Raw genomic sequence first — 7,115 nt, forward strand, 5'->3', positions numbered from 1 at the left:
AGATAAAAAAACAGACTGCTCGGGGAAGGAGAGGAGGCGAAATTGGAGGGAAACTCTTCTATTTTTCATAAGATTTGACAGTTGGACTTGACCAAAGCAGAGGACAGTGTTCTGTTCCCAGAGATCTCAGACAGACTGGTGGACTTCAAGAGGTTACTGGCTTTTCCAGAGACTTCTTTTTTAGCGCCTACCGGCCGGTCCATATCTGTGCCCCTCCTACCTTTGGCCATCTGTGACTTATTGGCTTCAGACGGACGGACGGACGGACGAGCAGGACGGACGCGCAGGACAGACGGACGGACGGACGGTCAGAGAGCCATGGACCCGGTGCTGCCCGCCGAGGTGGAGGACAAGGCGGGGAAGGACAACAGGAGGAGCATCCAGTTCTCTGTCCCCTCGGCCGTGCCCACTCAGCTGGACCCACAGCAGGTGGAGATGGTGAGCATCTGTGTATAGTGTGTGTGTGTGTGTGTGTGTGTGTGTGTGTCTGTGTGTGTGTGTGTGTCAATTGTACTTGTCTTACTGAATAGAGAGTGATTCCTCTTACAGAATGAATGAGAATAGGTTAGGTTGATCCGTGTGTGTGTGTGTGTGTGTGTGTGTCTGGGGTGGGGGTGGGGGGGCGGCAAAGTGTATCAGAGACGATATCCACGGTTCAAAAGAGTTCAACATAATAAATCATATTTTCATCATATCATTCCCTCTAACGACACTCCCCTCCCCTTCATCAGCGATACTCAAACTCCATCCTCAATGAAAACGCCCAGCACAGAACACCCTGACGCTCGCAGTGTGGCCCCCAGACACTCCATCATGCTGTCAGCGTGGATCACAGCCAGTTATGGAAGGGGGAACGAGGAGGTCTTACTTTGCAGGACTTTGGGCTTTTTTAATTGTGTGCCGTACATCACTCTCTCTCAGGGGGTGCTGGCTGCAGAGGTGCTGCTACTGTTTAAGCTGAGCGCGGCGGGTTTGGTGGTGTGGGAGCCCAGCCCAGACAGTGTTCAGGCAGGCCACTGTCCTAAAATCTGTAGGCTGCCAGAGTGTGTGTGTGTGGGGGGTGGCGGGGGGGGGGGGTCGTAAAATATTAAGAGATTATGCTTTTAAACCTCCGTCATTACAATAATGTAATAGCTGTGAAACACGGCGATGGAGAGTGGAGAGTTTGAGTTTAGGAAGCTATTATACTGCTTTTATGGATTTTATACCATTAAAACCTCCCTCGTACCTAAACACTCACAGAGAGAGAGTGAATTCACACTTATAGGTCACAGCAAGACAGATCATCCCTTCCCCTCTGCTTTGGAGGTCGGCTCCCCCACCTCACCAGAGAAGAGAAAGGAGATTTGAGAGAGAGAGAGAGAGTGGAAAAAGAGAGAGGGAGAGGAGGAGTGGAGGGAGACAGATAAAAGAGGGCAGGAGAGAGAGAGAGAGAGAGAGAGAGAGAGACATGACTTATACAGTGGCCACGGTAAATATAGATGAAGAGATATGGTACAGCACACAGTACAGCACCTCCAGAGGCTTGTAGACTTTACTCTCCATGTCCGTTCTCTCCCCTCATCTCGTAGTCTGACGATACACAACGGCTGTTCTACTTCTGCGGGCCAACAGCTACTGACGGTCCAGAGAGAGCTACATTCATGACGCTTGTTTCAGTTTAGAAAGCTATTACAGGGCTTCTGTAGGTATTATACCGTCAGAACTTTGAACGTTGGATTGTTACTGCCCTGAGAGAGAGACGGAGAGAGTTCAGACTCTCAGGTCAGAGCAAGACGTTTAAAAAGCCTGTTCTGCCCATCACACATCTGACCGGAGGCCAGCGAGGCCGTCTCTGTTGGCCTAGAGATTGTCAGAATCAGACAATTATATTTTTTATAATTTAATCTATATTTTCACGAATGCTATATGTATTTGACAAAGTTACGTAACGTCATTTCATTGCTATTCTCTCCCTCGGTTTGCTCTGCTTCCAGTTTCCAGCTCATAGAAATTCCAATCAGCTTCGCCACCTATGCTGTCTCCGGGTGAAAAATCTATCCTAGGAGGCCTTCAGAATTTAGAGTGAATCCCCTTTTCCTTGTAAAGTAAACTGTTCCCACTGCAACTACGAGGTGGTTATGTCCAATGACAATAGCCTATAGAGCCCCAGTGTCATGGTGAGATTAATTCGAAGGCGGTTTAATTGCTGGCGGATATCACTGAAGGCCTATAGGTGGAAAATATACGCAACCCACAACTGCATCTGACCGTTATGAATTATAATCGAAGCATAACACATCAGATCATCCTTTTCCCTCTCACCCACTAGAGAAACGGTCATGCTAATCTTCTGTCTTTTTAAATATCCAGATGTTAGTAAGAGATGTCACATCGTCAGAGGAGAAGCATGACAAAAATGTTTGTTGGTTAAAGGTAGGAATCCAGATCTCCCTGGCTCAGGGAGGGGACATCACATCTGTGTAGCTCGCTCGCTAACACCCCAGAACGTAGAAAATGTGCAAGTGCAAAAACATTCACACACATCTGGTGTTTACAGTTCAGGACCTTGCAAAACAACCCGCTTACCCACATTCCTCTCCGCTCGGCTCGTATTTGTCTCAATTCGTCACCCTGAGAGACTGTTGTTGTTGATGAGGCCATGAGAGATTCTTCAACCGTATGTTTGGAATCTGGAAAGCTGTTATTTTTTTGGGTTGGTCAAGGCCACTTTGGAGCATCAAGAGGGTTATTAGCACATAAATGGGGGTCTTGTATAGCCCTCTGTGAAGGATTTGAAGGTTAGGGTCCTGCCTTTATAGAACCGCTGACACGCTGTTGAGCTGCTATTGACTATGACGTTAAGGGGGAGGCCCCCCATGAATTTCAATGAGAGCGCCCTGGACCACAGACCACCCAGCTGAAAGCTAATGTACCGTACACGTGAGGGGCCAGTCGAAGTATAGGCAAAGCTAACACTAGCTACTCTTCATTAGCATACGTAAATGGAATCCAATCCTATGGAGGGAGAGGAGAGGAAGAGGAAGGAGAGAGGAATAGAGAGGAGGGAAGAATCAGGGAGGGAGGAAGGGGAAAGATAGGAAGAGAGAGGAAGAGGAGGAGAGGAGGAGGGAGGGAGAGGAGGTAGAGGAAGGAGAGAGGAGCAGAGAGGAGGGAAGAGTGAGTGAGGGAGGAAGGGGACAGATGGAAAGAGAGAGGAAGAGGAGGAGAGGAGGAGGAGGGAGAGGAGGTAGAGGAAGGAGAGAGGAGTAGAGAGGAGGGAAGAGTCAGGGAGGGAGGAAGGGGAAAGATGGAAAGAGAGAGGAGGAAGAAGAGGGAGGAAGAAGAGGGAGGGAGGGAGGGAGGCATATAAAAGAGAGATAATGGAGGCAGAGAGAGAGACATGACTCATACAGTGGCCAAGGTAAATAGATATGAAGAGAGATGGTGTGGAAGGGAAGGTTATTAGAAAGCAGGAAGAGACAAAACAAATAGTTACAGGAGGAGAGAAACTGCCAAAACAACAACAACAACATTAGATTAAATCTATAAAGAAGATTAGTTCTGGGTGTCTGACCGATGAAATAAGGGTAGAACAGTGAGCACAGTGCCAAGTACACACTCTAAGCACAGCACACATCCAGAGGCTTGGAGTCCAACTCTCCCAGTCCGTTCTCCTCTCTCCTGGGGCGGCTGTGGCGCAGGAGGTAGAGCCGGCGTCTAATGATCGCAAGGTCGGCAGATCGGCGGTTCGAGCCCCGGCTGGCCACATGTCGAAGCGTCCTTGGGCAAGACTCTGAACCCCAAATTGCTCCCAGTGAGCGGGCCGGAGCCTTGCATGGTAGCTGTCCGCCATTGGTGTGTGAATGTGTGTGTGAATGGGTGAATGAGAGGCCGTTGTAAAGCGTTTTGGATAAAGGCGCTATATAAGTGCAGTCCATTCCTAGTAGTCTGGTGATTGTACTTCTGCAGGCCAACAGCTATTGGCACCCCCAAAAGTCCTGCGATGTGATTGGAAGCCTTGGAGTCCAATCACTCCTCAGATGAGGTACAGTGGCTCCTCCCACCCTTAAACCTCCCATTTTCTTGAGATGATTGGTGCTACGATGTGTTACTGATTACATTTTTTACATCTACATCACACCTACATTTCAACTTCTCTGATAGCCATTCAACGTTTTGCCGCCCGACTTAATGATACTTATTTGACTTATTTATTTTACTTATTTAACTTTGTTATTGTGATTTGTATCTTGATGCCTCAATGCCTATGTTGAGGAACCAAAGCCAAAGAATTTTACTCTTGTGTACTTGTACGTTGGGATGTAATAACCCTCACTGTGCCACCCTCGAAACTCAAAGGCTTCAGAGACCATGCTTTTTCACGAGCTCCACCGAGCTTTCATGCCTCTGGAACTCTCTCCCTCAACCACTCAGAGACTCACCCTCACTCTCCACTTTTAAATCCCACCTCAAAACCTACCTGTTCTCCCATGCATACAACCTCCCCTACCCCTAACCATCTCCCCTAACCCTGCCACCCCCTCCCCCCCTGGACATGCATACAACCTCCCCTACCCCTAACCATCTCCCCTAACCCTGCCCTCCCCCTCCCCCCCTGGACATGCATACAACCTTCCCTACCCCAAACCATCTCCTCTAACCCTGCCACCCCCCTGGACATTGCTGTGTTAATTGTTCCCTGTGCCTGCTCATGTTATCTGTTGCCTGTTGTTTCTGTGTTTTCTGTTTTTCCCATATTGTCAGCGCCTTTGAGCCCTGGAAAAGCGAATGAATTATTATTATTATTATGATTATTATTATTATAATAAAAGCAATTTAGATTCTGGTGGAGCCCCATGGACCTGTCAGGAGACACTCCTCTCCCAATGATGCTTTAACTAAACCGTTGAATAACACCCACATCACATCCTCACCATAAGTCCTCTTTTGACAAAATGGGCAATTTGCAATTCATGATTGAATTTCTCTCTATCCCCTGCATCGAGCCAGTTGAAATTGAATTGACCTCTATTCTGAATAATGCATACAGTAGCAAAAGACATTTTCAAATCGATTTCAGGAGATTAAATGGAAGGGGGGCTGCTGCGATGGCAAAGGTTGTAGCGATAATGATGTGTGGCGTACAGACCACCGTTCAATGTATTAACTTAACCGGTGAAGGAAAACGGATGTTGTATTTGCATGAGAATGCATACCACTTTAGGTTTTCAATGAGCAGTCTACCCCTTTGGACCACTTGGCATAAGACGTGCGCTGAATGGATGGGTCGCACACAATGCGCACATACATCAATCAATCAATCAAACTTTATTTATACAGCATATGGATGTTACGTGTCTAATGCCTAGAGACCTTTGATGCGCACACTTGTTACTTGTCGCTTTCATGATTTTATTTAGCCTATATAGCACAAGTCAACTTGAATGTACTTGAATGTACTGAATGTAACCTCAAGTGCTGAACAGAATTAAGTAAACCACAATACATGTGTGGGTGTCCGCGTCATCGTTATCGAAAAACGCACCCAATTGCCGACCACATGACTCCAAAACACCCTCCCAGCGTTATCGTCTCGTCACCGTCTCAGCTCACGAATTCGGAGTCATGTAGCCGTGAGGTGCAAACGATATCAGATCATCGCCGTTTCAGCCAAATCCGGCGCCGTGTAGCCTATGCCTTAGTCAAGTACATTAAAGAAATACCACCCAGGTAAATAATTTATTTATAGCGCATTTCTCACAAGATGTGCTTCACATGATGACTGAGCACGCAAGCAGGCAAAGGTAAAGAAAACCTGTACACTGTGCATCCAGGAAAACTCCCTTGCAGCCCTCTACTCATAGAGCGACTACTACCAGTTTGCTTATCAGCGCACAGCAGCGGCCCCCAAACCCCCCCCCCAAAAAAAACATTGTTCTACTGTGGTGCATCTTCTCTGAGTTAGAGAGAACAGTCACAGAGCTCTCTGAGCTAATATTCTCACTCCACAGGCTTGTTCAGATGTGTGAATGGTAAGGGTTACTCCAGCGTGACAGCCGCCCACGTGGTACGCCTACAGGGTTGTGCACGGCTGGCTCGCCAAACACTTGTTGCTCACACAGGTCTCACAACCATATGTGACACACTCTAATGCTTTGGTCCTCATGTCGGGATCCGATGTAATGATGATCAGACTTTTCTTTCGAAAAATGTGAATACATTTCTGCGTTGTTGAAAATCAATGACATCGCTAGTCAACGGACACAGCTTGTTTTGTGAGCCGGCTAACAATGTAAAGTAGTGTTCTAGTTAACTAGGTAGCAGTGGGGGGATTACTCACCGAATCCATTGCGTTGCAGTTTTTGGGCTTGACTAGCGAGTTTGTGTTGTGATTCTCAACAACGTTGAAGCGTAGTTCCGTGTTTCAAAAGAAAAGTCTGAACATTTTGATCGGTTGCCGACATACGGACCAAATGATCAGACTGTGTCACATATGAGATAGCAGCAACTGAATATAGAAACCGTATCATTCTCACTCCACAGGCCTGTTCAGATGTGTGAATGGTAAGGGTTACTCCAACGTGACAGCCTCCCACGTGCGCACGCCTACAGGGTTGTGCACGGCTGGCTCGCCAAACACTTGTTGCTCACACAGGTCTCACAACCACATGATTCTGTATCTGTTCTCACCATGTTGCTATGTTACAGGCTTAACACAAATCACACATTTTTTTTCTAGGAAGTGACAGAGGGCGTAACGTTGTTGTAACCCGAACTATATGAATATAAAAAGTCAATATATGAGCATGAATGTCAATAGGATATGTACAGTGAAGAGAAGTGTAAGAAGCAGCACACATAGAGTTGGTCACTCTGGTGGCCTGGGGGTGGTCCAGAGGTCTAGCACCGTGGTCTACAGTGCACACATATGCCCATGTCAGCATGGGTTCGAATCCGGCCCATGCCCTGCTGACATGCCCTCTCTCCCTTCTTCTCCTTACTTTCCTGTCTGTCTTCACGGTATCTGTCCAATAAAACGAAAAATATGAGTGGGACTGCCCCACCCAGAATCCGCAGGAGTGCTATGCCCCAGATCCTCACAAGGGTCTGCTGCAATCTCCCAGAATGCAAGC

The sequence above is a fragment of the Nansenia antarctica genome, assembly GCF_963989245.1.
Source record: "Nansenia antarctica genome assembly, chromosome: 11".
Classification (NCBI taxonomy): Eukaryota; Metazoa; Chordata; class Actinopteri; order Argentiniformes; family Microstomatidae; genus Nansenia; species Nansenia antarctica.